Below are 18,892 nucleotides of genomic sequence, written 5' to 3'. Positions count from 1 at the left end.
CCCCTCACTTCATTTTCTATCAGTTTCTAGGGCTTCCCAGATTATTCTGAAACGATCTCCTTCATCACTTCTTATAGCACAATAATATTCCATCACAATTTGTTCAGTCTTTTCCCAAATGACAAACATTTTCTCAATTTCCAATTATTTACCATCATTAAAGGAGTCACTATAAATATTTGTGTATGTGTAGGACTTTTTGTTTTTCTTTGATCTCTCTAGGATACAAATCTTGTGGTGGCATTGACTAGTTAATAATAATAATAATAATATAAATTGAGGAAATTGCATTAGATTGCTTCAAAGTCATCTCCAGGTATAAATCTATTAACCTATTCAACAATACATGTGTTTTGGGAGATGTGAGATTATTCAAATTTAAAATAAAAAGAGTACAACTTTGTCCCTCAGGTTCAGAAAAGTCAACCAATGTATAACAATGAACTCAAAGACTCAACTTAGTAAAAGATGTTTTAAAAAGTCTAAGAAATTAACTATCATTTGAACTGTGTGAATGTAGATTCATGGAAAAAATGGATAGAGCTCCTATTACTCAATTCAAATTTTCTGTAAGCCTAAACCTTGATTCACCTGACTGACCCATTTTATAGTAGTAACAAAAATATTCACTCAAAAAATGACCCCACCAAATTTTCCCTCTGCATCAATAGCAGAAAATAAACTCAATGGATTTGCCTATGTCTTCTGACCAAAAAAGGTGCTTATACTTTCACTAGAGAGCTCAATGGATCATTGAAAACAAGAAAAGGGCAGTATCTCCTTGCTGAAAACTTTCAAATTGTGTCTACACACAAGGTGAAATAAGAAATAGATGTCATCACCCAGATGCAAGGAGATAGATAGATATATATATATATATATATACATATATATATATATATATATAGAGAGAGAGAGAGAGAGAGAGAGAGAGAGAGAGAGAGAGAGAGAGAGAGAGAGAGAGAGAGAGAGAATAGTATAAAAAGCATAACATTGTGGCCAAAATGATGAAGGTTTCCATTTCACTTCTTCATCTATAGACCCTTCCTTCAAAACCCTGAGATTTCTATGCAAAAGTCTGCAATGCTCCCAACTCTGCACCTGGTGCTGACTCATCCAGGTGGTTCATTCTGCTAAGTGTATTGCTGTCAAATTTGCCAGATGCTTCTTTTCCCGGGCTAGGGACCAAAAAATAGTATACATCCCTGTGTCCAACACCACATGCTGACTTGGATATGTAATGTCTCAAGACATGTGTCTAGATTTTTCTCCTCTCTTCCTCTTTGAAACTGATGACTTGAGACACATTTCAAATGACAAGAACTCTGTTCTTGGATTTACTCAATTTCAGCAAGCATAATAGCACAGGGACCCATTAGCTCAAATTATTCAATTTACTTCAAAACCATATCCCCTGGACAACCCTACCTTATTCTTCATATAACAGGATTAAGTACAGGCTTTATTTAAGGTATCCATAGCTCCTTTAAGACTGCAATTGGCTGAGTTTATAAGTATGCCACAAAATGATAAATTGAACTTGAGGTATTTTTTCAGAATCACCAAAATGTCTTTAATTTCTCAATCCCAATCTTTTTTTCTGATATAAGTGCCACTGCCAAAAATTCATGCTGGTTATCCTAATTTTTGGTCTACCTCCAAAAATCTCATTTTTTTTCTGTCTTAGAAAATAATACAAAAGGCAAAGCAGGTGCTTTCAGTTGGGTTTTGTGAGAACAAAGGTTCAAATTTAAATAGATCCATGAATCCTTCAACTTTATATTAATGATGAATCAGAAAATGACATATCTCCATGAAGTACAGACCTGGTCTATTGGACTGAATTGTATTTGGTTTTGTTTTGTAAGAATCTAAAAGAGAGATTTGCAAATATATCTTTTTTTTTTAAATCTGAAGACTTAAGCCATGATATTTGGGTCTAGAGTCCATAATGCTAATGTTTGCTTCCAGGAGAAAGTGAGATACTGACTCCAAGACATTCTTTGTCTATAGAAAGCTCTTCATATTTCAACTATCTTTCCATGCTTACAGTTTTGAAATGTCAAAATCAACATCTTGTATTCTACTTGAAAAGGAGATGATAAGGGCTCTGCATTCCATTTCCCCAAGTATCTGTCCTTTTCTCTACTTTCTCCCATAGCCATTTTATTCCTTCTCCCAAATTCAAACAATCTCCTTTGTGGAGATGACTTGCAAATTGCAGGTTTGGTGCCAAAAAAATCACTTTGTAAATCTTAAAATTATTTATATACAACTAAACTATTACTCAGGGAAGAAAGCTCTGGGGAGAAGGCTCTGAGATCATGGCACCACCACTTACTGCCATTAACCCAAGAGCCAAAGAAAGAACCATGCTCCCCTAGACACTGGTCCTCCCCTCTGCCTATGCCTGTTGTCATTCTCCAGGGAAATCACCCAAGTATCTAGCACCTGCCTCTGCAGCCACAGAGCTTCTGTGGCTTCTGAAGACTCAGCAAAAAAAGTTTACCATCAAAGTCCTTGACACTGTCAAATGACTCCGAAACAGATTGACATGGTTTGATTAATGCAAATGCCACTAAAGAAGATGTATTATCACCTGCTTTCATTTTGCCCTCAAAAAAGGGGGCCTTTCGATCTGAAAAGGAACTAAAATGGTTGAAATGCTTTAACTCCCAAACTTATCTCCTCCTTATCTCTTCTAATAGTACAGAGCGCAAGTTTTTTTTTTTTAAGGAAAAAGACTAATACCTTTTTTTATTTGATTTCCAAGAGCTTAGCATAGTGCTATGAAGATAATAAGTATTTAATAAATGCTTTTTAGGGGCAGCTAGGTGGCGTAGTGGATAAAGCACCAGCCTTGGAGTCAGGAGTACCTGGGTTCAAATGCAGTCTCAGACACCTAATAATTACCTAGCTGTGTGGCCTTGTGCAAGCCACTTAACCCCATTTGCCTTGCAAAAAAAAACCCTAAAAAATGAAATAAATGCTTTTTTAAAATAATTCATTCATTCATTCCTATAAATACCAATTCAATCTCTATCATTAGTTGTAGTTATAAGTCACAGTCCTTATTTCCAACTGCCTATATAGGCTCTTCAATTAAATGTTCTGCTAGTACCTTGAACTAAATCTAAAATAGAAATAAACAAGAGACTCCACAGGGAGACATAATAACTGCCTTAAAGTATTTGAAAAGTTGTCACATGGAAGAGGGATTCGATTTCAGTCTGGTGCTTGAAGGCAAAAGTACTGGCAATGGGTAAAAAGTGCAGTGAAGTAAATTTCAACTTGATGTAAAATATCTTTTTAATAGAACTGTCCAAAGGTAGCATAGGCTGTCTGGAGAGGTGACGGTTCCTTTCTCAGTGAAAGTCTTCAAGAAAAGACTGTATGACTACTTGTTAAATGTAACTCTCTATAGTTCTGAGAGAGATAGTATATAGCCTAGTAGATAAAGATTTAGACCCAGAGCCATGAAAACCTGAGTTCAATGTCTACCATGACATATACTGGTGCTTTGAGAAGATGACATAGAAGACAGTTCGACAACCAAGCAGAGGATGGACTGTGGAAGGGGAAGCTCTGAGACAGACCATCCCACAGATTATTACAAGAGTCTAAATGAGAGTGGAGTGAACTCAGCTACTGGCAGTATATGAGAAGAGAAGGGATATATACAGGAGCTATTATGAAAATAGAATTGTATACTTATATTTCCAGCATGAAAATAGTAATAACAGCATACTACATAAGTGTTTTTCTCATGATCTTTACAACAGTTCTGCGATGGAAGATAATCCAGGTATAATTATTCCCATTTTATGTGTAAGGAAACTGGGGTCATGAGCTGTTAAATAACCTATCTGTGGTCACTTAACTGGCAAGTATCAGAGATAGAATTTGAATGCATCTCTCTTGATGGCAGATAAAATCCTCTTTCTACAATACCATACTATTAAACACAAATTCAATATTCGGTGATAGCTTCTATAATTAATCACGCTTATTAAATATCAATGTGGCAGGCATTGTCCTTGGTGCTGGAGATACTAAGAGAAAAATGAAACTGTTTTTGCCCTCAAGAAGCTAACTTTCTATAAAGAGAAACAAAATGCTAAAAGACAAATAAATATTTAGGAAGTCAATACAAAATAATTTGGAGGTCAAGGAGGTACAAGCATCTGGGAAAATCAGAAAGATACATATGTAGGAATTAGTAGTTTTCATAAGTTTGAAGGAAGATAAGTGGTCCAAAAAGGTTGAAGTGAGAAGAGAACATATTCCCAGCATTGGGAACAGTGTCTGCAAAGGTAGGGATTCTGGAGATGAAATGTCACATGAGAGGAAGATAAAGAAGGACAGATTGGCTATGATACATAGCCCTTCCAATGTAGACAAGAAAAGGTCAATAATTTGGTTAATTTGCTAGACTAAAATATCCTAGGTATGCCAGGCTGTCTAGATTCTAAAAATGAACCCAGAGAACTGCAACACTATTTTCCCTGACTAGTGAATTAATTTACATCATTATCACATGATTATTTTTATTTAAACTGTTCATTAATAGAAACTTGCATATAACTGTTCAACCCAGTCTATACTCACGGCGGCATGCTTTACAACACTGTCCAACGATGTGGACAGGGAGAGAGTCAGGAGAACAGTTGAGAGGGGGACAGGACATCCTCCGGCATTCTACCGCTCCACTCTAAAAAAGAACAGAAAAAGAAAACTCAAAGCAGGAAAGACTATGAATGGAGTAGAACCAAGAGAATGACTTACACAGTGATCATTATTCCAGAAGTAGTCTTACATTATTGAAGTAATAAACTGCTCTAAGACTTTCGGCAAACCTCTTATAGAGAAAACCGGCACTGAAAGGCAATGGAACTATGATGTGATGACATAAAAGAATTGACTTTAAAGAATTTCTCTCATTTTTCAGCAATAGATTTTAGATACAGACTCAGATATACATTTTCAAAGTGACCAATTCATTGACATAGCTAGGTTATAATTAATGAGTAATAAATCCCATGAAGTTAGCCATATATATTCACACAATTCAAAGTTTATAATTTTATACATATATATGTATATATATAAAGAAAATATAGAAATATATACCAAATATAACACTTTGATTATCAAACTTCTGAAAATATGGTAACCAACCCAATGGAAATATGCAATACACATCTGAATAATGTGAACCTTTCCCTGAACTGTTTTCATTGAGACCTAATTAAACTTTCTTAAATGAATAAATATCTTGGCTCTAGTGGACTGAGGATGGATGAGAAGTTATTGTGACTGAGATAAGATGAGCATAAAACAAAATGTCATAAACAAGACAACAGGGAAGGAATGAGAATAGAAAGGGGGGATTGGAAAAGGGGCCTAATGGGTTTCCTTTTAAAGACCCAAAACCTCATTCCAGAAACTTTAGACATACAAAAGTATTGCTAGAAGTTTTAAATTTATTCCTCGATTGAAAAGAGAGTCTATTCTATAACCTGAATGAATTCAAGCCACCTCTGTTAACTTTACTGATAAACATCATTGATTATATTCCATGCCCACCCAGAACAAATAAGTTAGACAGAAAACAAAAGCCCATTTCTATAAGAAGATAAATAGCACCTTTTGCAGATTCTGTCAATCATTTTCAAAGCACTAACAATCAGTTTTATATTTTCCTGGACAAACAATGACATTCTACAGATATTTATCAAATAATTTCAGTGGGACAAGATTTACATATTAAAACTCCTTCCAAATATTAAATCCTGACTATAGAGGCCATAGCTTTCACTATGTAAGTTGTGGAAACATTTTGGGAAGCAAATTAAAGTCATAGTTAGTACCTTATAGGGAAAAGTAGCTATAAATTTTAATAACATTGCAAAATGTTTTACATTTATTCATATTTGATCCATACAACCACCCTGAGAGAACAGTAGTATTATTGTGCTCATTTTATGGATACAAATTCAGGATGCTAAACGTTCTGGCCTGAATCATAAATGTAGAATGGTCGGTAACACATTCAAACCCTGGTGTTTCCGGCTCCAGAGATCTTTTTTTTCCGTCACAAGGTAAGTGCATGATGAATGAAATCAACCTTGGTGTCTGAGCCCAAGAGATACATTTCCCTATCTTCCACTCCGTAAATAATAAGATTCTCAAGGATATAATTAGGACAAGTGAGAGACTGCTGTCAAGGTAAAGTCAATTTTATGTTCTAAAGATGCACATTTTTTTTAAATGGCAAATTTCCAGCATTTCTTAACAATCATTCAAAATTGCCAGTGGCTGAATATGAGAGAGAGAGAGAGAGAGAGAGAGAGAGAGAGAGAGAGAGAGAGAGAGAGAGAGAGAGAAAGAGAAATAATTCTCCAAGTTAACATATGTCTTCAAAAGTCAAGATTGTACCATAATTAGTTCTCTGCCCCTTAAATGTGCTTTTTGAAAGAGCCTTACTTTACACGTGCAGTTCCGGCAGTGATCATCATCTACCCAGGAGTCTTGGTCTCGATAGATCAGTCCATTTACTTGACAGGTCTTCTCACAATGGCAGTTTTCCAACTGACTGAGCCTCGTTTCTGCATAATTCAGCTGTAAACCAAATTTGCGAGTTGTAATTTCTATGATTCAGTTGCAGAGTTTTTTCATATAACCAATACAAAAATGGGGAGGGAGAAAAAAAGGAAGAAGAAAACTCGAACCACTCACCATTCTCTAACAGACCTAATTTTTGTTTCACAAGGTGAAATCAGTCTAAATTGAAGACATGTTGGCTTCCATGGTCTAATGAGCACCAAATGAGACATTAAACTGTATCTTAGGGACCTCATGGGCATTTATAAATTTGTGTATTTCCAGTTCAAACCACACACTGGAGCACTCATAATGAATGTATTCTCAAGCACTCATTATAATGTTTACAGGTAATATAATCATGAACACGGGTGTACTTCCATTCATCTTCCGCCTTCTTCCTTTACCTCCTCATTCCAATGAGATATTAGTTGTACAATGATTTAAGCACCATGTATAACACACAGTAGGCACTTTAAAAAACACTATTCCCTTTCCTTCTTATCCACACCATTATCCTTCCCATAGTAATCAAGACTAAAATTGGCTTTTACTTCAGCAGATGGGAATCTGGGAGAAATCAATGGGGAAAGGATGAAAAACTAGAAGTTCCCATTCCCCAGAGCTATCAGCCAAGTTTCAGAATTTCTAAACTCATGTTTAGCTAGGTAATTATTAAATCTCTGAGGTCACATTTGAACTCAGGTCTGCCTGACTCCAGAGCCAATGCTCTACCCATTGCACTACCTAGCTACACCCCCCGTTAATTACTTTTGCTAAATTTTTTTCTTACTTCTAAAAAATGAAGAATTAAGTAAGAAATGTGATAATGAAGCAAAAGATATGTCAAAATGGATTTTTAAACAAAAAAAATTTTATTTTCTCAAGCAATCCTTTCCACTCCCTGTTCTTAGCATGGATTCAAAGGGTAGTGAAAGAAGGGGAAAAAAATAAAGTACAAGAAGAAAAGAGAAACCTGAATAAAGCACATTATTAATCTGTTACATCTTTCAAAAACAAAGTAAGTTGACTATATCTAGACTATTAAGCCTCTTATGACACTTTACAATAGGGTTAATCTTCTAAACTGTCAAATTTTACTAAAAGCCAAAAGTTAGTTTCAATTACTTCCAGAACTAAGATATCTATAGCAATTGACATCAAAATCAGTTATCATTTCATGATTTTGAAATGGGGGGAGCACGGAGAATGGTTGTTTGAAGCAGATTTGGCCATCACAAGGTAAGAAAGGAGAAAAATGGAATGCATATAGAGAGGCATGAGTGAGGAGTAATGAGCCCTCCATCCAGAAAGCCACCAGAATTCTATTTCTGTCCCACATGATTGAATTTAACTTTTTGCATTCATTAATGTTGGAGCCATGAACTTTCAAAACAGGCCAGTACATTTGGCTAAGAACTGCCAACTCATCTTAACAATCTAACAGAGTTAAATGAATTTAGCCGGATGTCTAACATACTTTGAAAGACAGCTTGGTAGAGAACACAGACTTCAAATCTGGTCACATTGCAGTCTGCTACATTTCTGAGGTCAGCCAGCACCAGAGTAAAATATAATTGGGAAATACTTAACCAAATAATAAAGTACAATAGAACATAGACAATGTTAACTCTGGGTTCTGTGTTCATGAATACATGGCTTGCAGGGATCCTTATGTATATTTTAGTGACCCTGTCTGCATATGAGTTTGGCAGCACTGCTGGAGTAAATAGAAAAAAATAGGAGCTGGGTTCAAGAACTCTCTCTGACACATAAATGCTGTGTGACCCTGAGTAAATCACATCAATTTTCTGTTTCCTACACAACTCTCTAAGACCATGAACTTTAAAGCAAATGCTTATCTGCATTAACAAGGGGATTTATGAAAATTTCATAAATCATGGGTCCAATAGAAATACCTCATAGATAGGTAGATTAGATAATGTTTCATATATATACATTATATAAGGAGTATATGTAAATGATTTTCTACTCCAAGGGTTTATGATTTTATCAATATGCTATCTCCCACTCAAATGCCGATGGAAACTCACTGGCACCTTTGAGGGTGGTATGAGAGAACTGATCTATGGAGTCAAAGAATTCAGCCAATTGTGGCTAAGCTGGTGAAGAGCATTGTAAACCTTGCTAAACTGCTCTTTTGACAACAGATATAGCTGTCTCCTTCCCATGCTCTAAACCTATCCCACCTGGGTATATCCTGCCAGTGCTTATGTTCCACTGGCATGAGAGCCCAGCATTGCCAGCAACCCACAATAAGGTCGTGAAGCATAACTTGATCTGAATACCATTAAGATCATTGAGATGTCTAGCTCTTTGTAAACCAACTATCTAGAATTTACTATCCAAGTTCTATTTGCCAATTATAGCTTTTTTTCCAAATAATCTGTCCCCATGGACTTCAACATTCAAATGACTCTGGGATCTTTTCTACATGTAGATTGTAATCCCCCCATGTCTTCTCATTCCCTTGGGATTCTTCTTCATGCCCTCCCATTGGTTTAATACATGAGGGTCCCCCAATATGTTGGAGTGTTTTATCTTTCAACAATTCAAACTTCAGAATCAGTCATTTCAACCTTCAGAAAAATTAGAAGAAAGGGAAGGAAAAGATAAATGTTCTCATACTGTGTTTCCTTTCACCAGTCTTATTAAACCCTATCATAAATAATGAGTGTCCTATAACTCCCTTTAAGAATCTAAGATCCTAACTATCAAATATAACTCTCCCAAATGATCTCAAGCCTTAAGGGGGGAAAAAGAAAATAAAAAAGGAAAAGATGAATAATCCCGTCTTCAATGAGCTTCACAGAAAATAATGATGGGCCCGTTCCCTCTCTTGAATAATGAAGGAAATCAGGATAGATTTGTATCCCTCTCAGAAACAACCTGATATCTGGGATTGAAACATCACTTTAAAGAGGGAAAAATATCTATCTCTTAGTGTTATTATTTTGTCGGTCTCTACCATCTGTCTCTCTAGCACTGGGGCACTTGAAAAATTTCACTATTTTGAAAATGAAACCATATGAGAGGCTGAAAATTCATCTCTCCTAGAATGAACAGTAATTCAGCCACTCTAAGACTACAGTCTAAGAGAATATGTAAAACTGACAACATTCAGCATTCAACACCACACCCACAATATACCACTTAAAATAGATATCAAAAATCACTTATTCAAAGGCCTACTTTCTTTTTATTTAAGCATTTTAATTTTAGTTTTCATTGAGACTTTTCTACTAACATTTAAAATCCAAATTTCCATCCCTGTAGTTAACAGTGAACTAAGAGACAGCAGCATTAAACTAAAGTGAATTTTTCAAAGACTCTTAATTTATAGCGTTACCTTTCTTTTTTAAATTTTTTTTAGTTAAATCTCGTAAGAGCAATAAAAGAAGAATTCGAATGTAAATCAAGGAAAATTATATGTTCTGTCTCTGGCATCATCACCCATTTTAAAAAGCTTCTTGTATACTATCTATTTTCCCTCCAAAGAATGAATGGAGAGACAAAATAGCTATAGCATCAAATCTACATCTACATGTCTGCACTCTCTTTGTTCATACTTTTATCTATGCAACCGTATACTAAATAATTCATCCCTAACTATACACATTCAAAGACAGACAGCAGTGAAGCCTTTCTTCACAGTGAGAGGTCAATGAATGGATCTGAGCAAAGGAGTTGTGGTGGGGGATGCCCCCCTTGAAAATGCTATTTACTTGGCATCTGCTGTATGAAAGAAAAGAGAAATCTTCTATTGTGTTAAACCTTTAAGCTTAATTGAAAAATCACTATTGAGCTCTGTGAAACAATGAAAACCTCAAAATTAAATGTGTTACAAGCTGAAATGCCATTTCAAATGTTGCTTGATTTGCATAAATAGATTTGTCAAAGATTTAAACAAAAGTAATCAAGAAATTCCCAGGCTCCAAGTTCTTGTTTTTTCTGAGTACCAAGCTTAAGAATTGAGTTGTGATAGTGATAATGGAGAGGGCAAAAAGAAAAAGGGATGCTGGGAGGGGGCTGCCATTGTCGAGATGCTTGTCCCGAGAAGGAAGGTGAATTCCCAGGAAACCAGACTTAGAGTGCATCTCCAAAATACTTTGGGGTGTCTCATTTCTCAGTAGAGTCTGGGATGAGACACATAATGAAAGTAAAACTTGAGATTTGGAAACACTGCTTCTTTTTCCCTGAAAAGTCAATGGTTTCATCTCAAGATTTAGGAGTTCTAGATTATACCCCAAATTCCTAAGGCAGAAAAACTTGTCAGTCTGCACATTTGTCCCCTAAATTATTCATGTTTGAAAACAGTAATCATTGCACAAAATACCAGAGTTGGCAAAAACTTCAATGGACCCCTCATCCAACCCATAACCCAAAATGAATTGGTATTGCACTGTACTTAATAATTGTTCATTTGGGCTTGGTTTGAAATTTTTCAGTAAAGGGAACTTGCTAGCTACTGAGGTCGTCCTCATTATACTTTGGGATACACTAATCTTAAGGAAGCCTTCTTTCAAATCTAAATTTCCCTTGTTGTCATTTCCACCCACTGATTACAAATTTACCTTCTAAAGCACCAAATGGGACTATCCTTAACCCCCTTACATATGACTGTATTTAAATATTCCATGATAACAAAGACGTTTGTCCTTTATTCTCAAAGACCATAACATCAGAGAAGCGATGCCATGACATGCACGAATTGAATTTGAGTGCAGGGTGCTGTGCTAGGTCACTAGTCTCGTTTTCTTTCAGGACCCAATCTGGTTCCTTTGGTCAGATATGAACTGGAGATGGCTAAGACTGCCCAAGGTCATACAGCCAGTGTCTGAGGTGGGATTTGAACTCAGGTCCTCCTGACTTCAGGGTCAGCACTCTACCCATTGCACCAACAAGAAACTCCAAATCTTCTCTTCACTATATTCCTTCTTTAGATTCTCACAAGCTTACTTCTCAATTCTATAAGGTTTTAAAATTTACAAAGCAATTTCCTCATAACCCTGTGAATCAGAATTTATCTTTTACAACTGCAAGAAACACAGAACAATTAAAAGACTTGACTAGGGTCACTTAGCTAATAAAAATCAGCAGTTGAGTTTGAACCCTAATAAGCTGAGTTCTTTATTTATATGCCCCTTTGGTGCAGTCAACCCATTGTCAGAACTATGATTTAAAATGCATAAAATTACAAAAGAATCAATTAAATTCACAGATTCCCAGAAATTTACCCATAGATTTCTTAGGGTCCATGGACCCAGGTCTAGACCAAGGTCTTTTTGCCAGCCTCCAGAGTCCTGTCTCAAGCTCTACTCTACAACATGACTCAAGGATAAAAAATAATCAGATCAACTGGACAAACTTCTGAGTTACCTTTGGCTTTATCTTCACTAGGATTGCCCACCTTTTCCAAATTAAGGAAGAAAATCCTAACCCTTCTAGAACGTCTTTCATTCTAAATCACATTTGCTCCTAGGGTGGCCCATTAAGACCAACCTTCTTCCTCCAAGGGCTCTCCCAAATACTCTGCCATGGAAAGCTTATTAATTAATTAATTAATCTGCATATATCTGTCATGGCAACAAGTGGTTCCCTCTTCTTCCCCCTCTTTATTTAGGGTTTGACTCATTTCACATCTCCATTATAGTGACTCTTCTATTATAGGGACAAGAAGATACTACTTGTTCTTCCTGGTTCCTTCTTCAGTAATGCATAACTTGAGAGTACCATCTCACTTTTTACCCCTTTCTTGTCATCCCAAAAAGATGCCACTGGCTGAATTTACATCTCTCATTCTCTGAAAAAGTTACTGGAATATGAGTGTTTGACAAAGAGATCACAATTACAGGTACTTCTCTCCTTTTCTTGCCATCCTCTGTCTCCACCTCTATTTCCTTTCTTTCCAATTCATTTTCTGCCCTGCTCTTTTTCACTACATAAGTTCTCTGGGCTAGCCTTGAAGAGCCCATGTATATACCATTCACCTTCTCCAAGGCCATTGCTGACACAAAAAAATACATACTTCAGGACAAATGCTTATTTTTTCTGTGGTCACAGTGGCTGGTCTGAGCTGATAGAGTTAGAAATATAACAAAGAGGGGGCTTCAAAATGCTGATTCTCCCATATTCAGCTTGTAAATGCTCCACAATTAGACTCAATGTGTCCTATATGTGGAGCATTGCTCTCATTAAGTACAATGTGACTTCAGGGGGTGTATTTGTTAAAATGATAAAAAAAATGGCATTCTCACCAATACAAAAGAGGAAAAAAATAAAAGGGCATTCCCTAAGTTAGAGAACAGGAACTCATAATCATCTGAACCTGAATGGCATGTTTCTCCTTCCCAAAATGTGATGGTGAACTAAAATGTAATTAACAGCATGAAGACCAAGCTGATCCAGACAATAGGTAATAGGAACCTATGTAGGCGACACATCAGGAATCCAATAATTGCACTTTTTCATATTTATACAGGTAATAGCAGCAAAAAAAAACTAATACTTAAAAGTCTCAGGTGGTCAGGACCAATCCATGTGCCTTTTCCCTGTGTGTGTGTGTGTGTGTGTGTGTGTGTGTGTGTGTGTTTACATATGTGTATATTGAAATATTCTGGCTTTCTAGAAAATACTTGCCAAAACAGCTATTATGTCAACATGGATTGCAAAATGCAATGTGGTTTTAAAAATAAGACAAGATATTCAGGGAAACTGTTTCACCAACCTAGGCAAAAGGCTTAAACTGATCTTGATTTTCATAATACTAACCTACCAAGATGCTATGGCAATGGCATACCCAGTGATTGGAAATTAGCCATAGACTGAGGTAAGATAGGACTAATAGCACCAGTTTTGTCTGTTAAAAAAAAAACTTCACTTCCTCAGAACTCTTATCTCAATTGTTTTTCAGTTGTTGACCTGAACTGAGGCCCTTAAATGACTCACATCTTAATAACCCTATTAGAAACATACCAGATGGGGGCAGCTAGGTGGCACAGGGGATAAAGCACCAGACCTGGAGTCAGGAGTACCTGAGTTCAAATCCAGCCTCAGACACTTAATAATTACCTAGCTGTGTGACCTTGGGCAAGCCACTTAACCCCATTTGCCATGAAAAAAGTGGAAAAAAAAGAAAAAAAAGAAACATACCAGATATAACAAATGACCTTCTTCACATAGTTCTATGATTCTCAGGTTATTTCCATAAAAATAAAAACATCAGTATTAAAAGAAGAAGACAAAAATTCCATGACTGATTAAATGTTTGGTATCATATAGGGAGGACCCTTGGTTTATTTAGAATTATACCCCTCCCCAACAAGGACTAGACAAATTGTATGCTAGCATCCATTCTCCAAAGACAATGTCATTAAGTCTATTTCAATTGCTTTCTTTTTTTTAAATTTTATTTATTTGAGGCAATGGGGTTAAATAACTTTTCCAAAGTCACATAGCTAAGCAATTATTAAGTATCTGAGGTCGAATTTGAACTCAAGTACTCCTGACTCCAGGGCCAGTGCTCTATCCACTGCGCCACCTAGCTGCCCCCATGAGTCTATTTCAAGAACTCAACATTGAAAATATAAAGCTCTTAACTTAGGACCTGAACTCATTTTTAAAAATATTTTGACTATGGTATTTCACTTTAATTGGCTTCTTTTTTTAACCTTTATATTTTATATTATGCATTTGAAAACATAAGAGGTCCATAGGCTTCAGCACATTGCCAAACATTCCATGATATGAATCAGTCTCAAGTCCTTAAAAGAACCAAGTTCAGTTTTTCTATCCATAGTCCCCCTCAAAGACTCCCTTGTCAAAATGTACTATTTTTCCTCCTGAGACTTAGTCAAACAAATGAGCATTAACAGATCGCTTTACTTCTTTGAACCTCAGTTTATTCACCTGTAAAGTGGAGCTAACAATAGCTTGAGAAGTGATCTCATAGAGTTGATCTCAAATGAGATCATGAATGTAAAAATACTTTGTGTAATTGCAGTATTATACAGCTGTGAATGACTTGGCTTTTCTCAGAAATACTCTGACCCAAGACAACTCTGAAGAACTTATGATAAAGAATGGTATCTATCCCCAGAGAAAGAACTGATGTCATCTGAGTACAGATTGAAGTATATTATTTATTTTTACTTTATTTTTCTTGAGATTTCCTTTTCTGGGGAGTCCATTTTTTAAATAACGTGATTATTTTGAAAGTAATTTGCATGACTATATTTATAACCTACATCAAAATAGCTTGCTTTCTCAACGAGGGGTAGGGTGGGACAGGAGGAAAGGAGAAAAATTTGGAATTCAAAGTTTTAAAAACAAAAGTTGAAAATTGTTTTTGCATGTAACTGAGGAGAAATAGAATACCAAATAAATAAATTTTAAAAAATATTTAATGAAATTGATATATGGATATTAGACTTGAAGGAAAGGCCCACAGATTCATTTATGAACTCTAGCCTTGACTCTGTATGGCAGAAAACTGAAATAACTTAGTTCGAGGAGAATTTTCAACAAAATTAGCAACCAAAAGGAGTTTGTGCTTGGCCTTTAACTGAATTCACAATATGAATACCCTAAACCTTCCCTTAATGATATTCCCTGTAATAAATATATAACAAATTATTTGTGCAAGTTTTTATAGTTGAAAGAAACTAGGAACAAAGGCAATGCCCACCAGTGGAGGAATGGCTGAATAAAATATAATGGATGAACAAAATGAAATGTTGAAGTATAAGGGAATGACTAATAGGAAGAATCTAGAGAAACTGGAAAAGCTGTGTATAAATTGATTATTGGAGGGGGGGATAGTTGAGGGAGGGTTAAGTCTATGACTTCATAGGTGTGGTAAATCACCCCATTTCCTTTGTTCTAAGCAACTGAAATAATATATGGAGATATAATCAGAACCAAGAAAACAATATACAAAGAAACCACACAAAGTTGAATAGAAGGGCAAAAAATATTAAATCTCAACAGAGCCTAGATCAATGCAATGGCCAATTTTGTCTACAAAGGACTCAAAATGATATATACTGGGGCGGCTAGGCGGCGTGGCTAGGTGGCGTAGTGGATAAACCACCGGCCCTGGAGTCAGGAGTACCTGGGTTCAAATCTGGTCTCAGACACTTATTAATTACTAGCTATGTGGCCTTGGGCAAGCTACTTAACCCCATTTGCCTTGCAAAAAACTTTAAAAAAATGATATATACTTCTCTCATTCAGAAAAGAAATACTAGAACTCTACCATGTACAGAATGAAGTACAGTCTGCCAGACATGGTAAATATGTTGTGTTATTTTGCTTAACTATAATTCTTTGCTTCAATAGATAGTTATATTGAAGGAATGCTTAAGGAAATGACAGAATATTTTTAAATAGGATCAATAAAGCATTTGAATAAATAAATAGATATTTGAATAAGTAAATGAATAAATGATAAATGAATGAATGGATAAAAATGATGCTTTATTAACATGAAGATAGCTTCAAACTAAGAAATATTGCATTACTACTTACCTACCCACTTATATAATGTCACATTCATACATAGACACACATATATAACTGGAGGGAGTATGGTACAATGGAAAGAATACTTGATTTAGAGTGAACAGATCAGAATTCAAATCATGCCTTTGTAACTTCCTACTTGTAAGACCTGAAAGAGGTCCTTTAACCTCTTGGGGCCTCAATTCCATATCTATGAAATGGAATAAATGGTTTCTAAAGTCCCTTTCAGCTCTCAGTCTTTGTTTCTATTACCACATCATAGAATATCCACCAAAATTGTTAATAACACAGCTCTTATGTACAGGAGAAGAAAAAACTCCTGTATGTAAAGCTTGAGAACGAACACACAGCAAAATCGATATGGTGGGAAACAACTTCCATTCTGTCCTACTCTAGAGATGGAAAGGATCTCAGTGATCATCGAGTCCAAACCTCTTTTATGAAAATGAGGAAGCTGAGGTATCAAGAAGTTGTTACTGCCCCAAGGAATATCATACAGGAACCAAATAATAAGGTCAGAACTCAGAGTCAGGTCATTCCTTGTACCACACCATGCTGACTCAATTCATTCCTTCATGGGATTAATTAATCTCTCCTAAATTTCATACATTTCCAGAAAGGGTCATTTATCTAAAATCTAATTTTCTCTTTCTTTTTATATCATTTCCACATATATCTCTTTCTCTATCAAGAAAGACATCCTCAACAAAAAAGAAGAAAGGTATGATGGGGAGGAGGGGGCACAAAGAATGATTTGAGAAGGGGATATTGAGGGGGTAAGACATTTCAGCAAGATAATCCATCAAAACTTATCAAATGAGTTTTATGGAATAAGGAATTCTCTGCATTTTAAGTCTATTCCTCCACCTCTGCCAATAATGTAAGAGGTGTCAAACTAGGTAATTGGGAGACTTTCTCTGAGTATAAGAATATATCAAAAGGAACTAGGTCATCAAAAAGTTGCCAGGAGAAAGGAAGACCAGCTAAAAAAGAGGAACTCTAAAAGGGAATACAGGAAACATTTTATCCACAGACATCCTTGTCACTAATGATAATATTAATAATAAGAATAGTATTTCTATTTTCCAGACCACAGTTACCACATTAGTGGTGACATGACTTACACATTATATTTATTATAGTGACAAAGACATCCTTCTCACTTGTCCTTCTCACTTGTCTTTTCTAGAACCATTTCATCCCAAGGCCTGATATGAAGAAACAAGATTTCAGGTGATGGTCTGAATACTGCAGCAATCTCTTGATCTTCCTTTGGGTTTTTTGTTGTTGTTTTAGGTTTTTGCAAGGCAATCTGGGTTAAGTGGCTTGCCTAAGGCCACACAGCTAGGTCATTATTAAGTGTCTGAGACGGGATTTGAACCCAGGTACTCCTGACTTCAGGGCTGGTGCTTTATCCACTACACCACCTAGCCATCCAATCTCTTGATCTCTCAATCAAGGGACCTTGGTGTTCCAACAATACTAGGCAAAACATGCCAGAGGCTATTTACCTTGGAGACCCCTTGCAGTGGGGTATGGTCAGACCAAGATTTACACCCTCTCTCTCAGATTTTCAAGGGCCAGTGAGAGCGTACCAGATGCTGCTGGTACCTTGATGCTTTCCACACTAGTGTCAAAGTACTTTTCCATAGGTGCTTTATAACACCTACATGAAAAACATATTTTTCCTTCTGATTATTTTAAAATTACTCTCAAATCTAAAAAGGCTCAACTGATATGCAATGATAACTTTGACCAATTAGCATTATTCTAGTTTTCATTTTTTTCTCCCTAAATCAATACTTACATTTCTCTTTATTCTATCTAAAGACACTCAGATTCTAGAACTAGATATAATATACATGTAGATATATATGTGTGTGTGTACATTGCTTTCAATGACTCTTTGAATAAATAATCTGATAAAATCCAGTAGCTTTAAAGAAGTGAATGGTTATGTTCACTACCAGTAGTACTACTGTAAGAATAAACCACTTTTTATAATAATATACAGGAGAAGCCAAGGATAAATGTTTCCATTATAGCATATCTGTCTAAATTCCAGATAGGAATGAGAAATGGAATGACATATCAAAAATAAAATCCAGGTACCTACTTTGGCAGTCATTTTGGCCAAAAGCTCTTGCAAATCCATTATTCCTTGCACCAGGCTTAAGAAATCACTGCAGGTTGGACATGCTCAATAAAGAAAATAGAGACAAAAATGTCAATGTAGAGTCAATACATGGTTTTAAAAAAAAGAAATAGAAAAACAGCATTACTTGTTTCCTAGTGACTTGCATGTTGTGTGTGTGTGTGTGTGTGTGTGTGTGTGCAAGAGAGAGAGAGAGAGAGAGAGAGATACAAAGAAAGAGTCAAACTGAGACAAAAGCAGAGTGAGAGACGGATATTAAAACAATAGTGGAATCTCAGTGGATTTTAAATCTGACATAAGAGAAGTAGAAACAAGATATTAACTAAACAAAAGGAAACTGAATCCATATGAATCAAAAAATAAATGTTAGGCACTGTGATAAATATAGAGAATTCAAAGAAAAAAGTCAATTTTCCTTTCCCTTAAGGAGACTGAAAACTAATTTAGAAATATATTTTCAAAAGACTAGGAAGTAATCATATATAAGAAGTATTACATATATAAACACATATATACATTCATATAAATAAATATATACATGCAAACACATAGTCATATATCCATATACATGTGGTCACATGCATATGCACA

The sequence above is a fragment of the Macrotis lagotis genome, chromosome 3, assembly GCF_037893015.1.
Source record: "Macrotis lagotis isolate mMagLag1 chromosome 3, bilby.v1.9.chrom.fasta, whole genome shotgun sequence".
Lineage (NCBI taxonomy): Eukaryota > Metazoa > Chordata > Mammalia > Peramelemorphia > Peramelidae > Macrotis > Macrotis lagotis.
The sequence above is the reverse complement of the archived record's forward strand: the minus strand, read 5'-3'. Positions refer to the sequence as shown.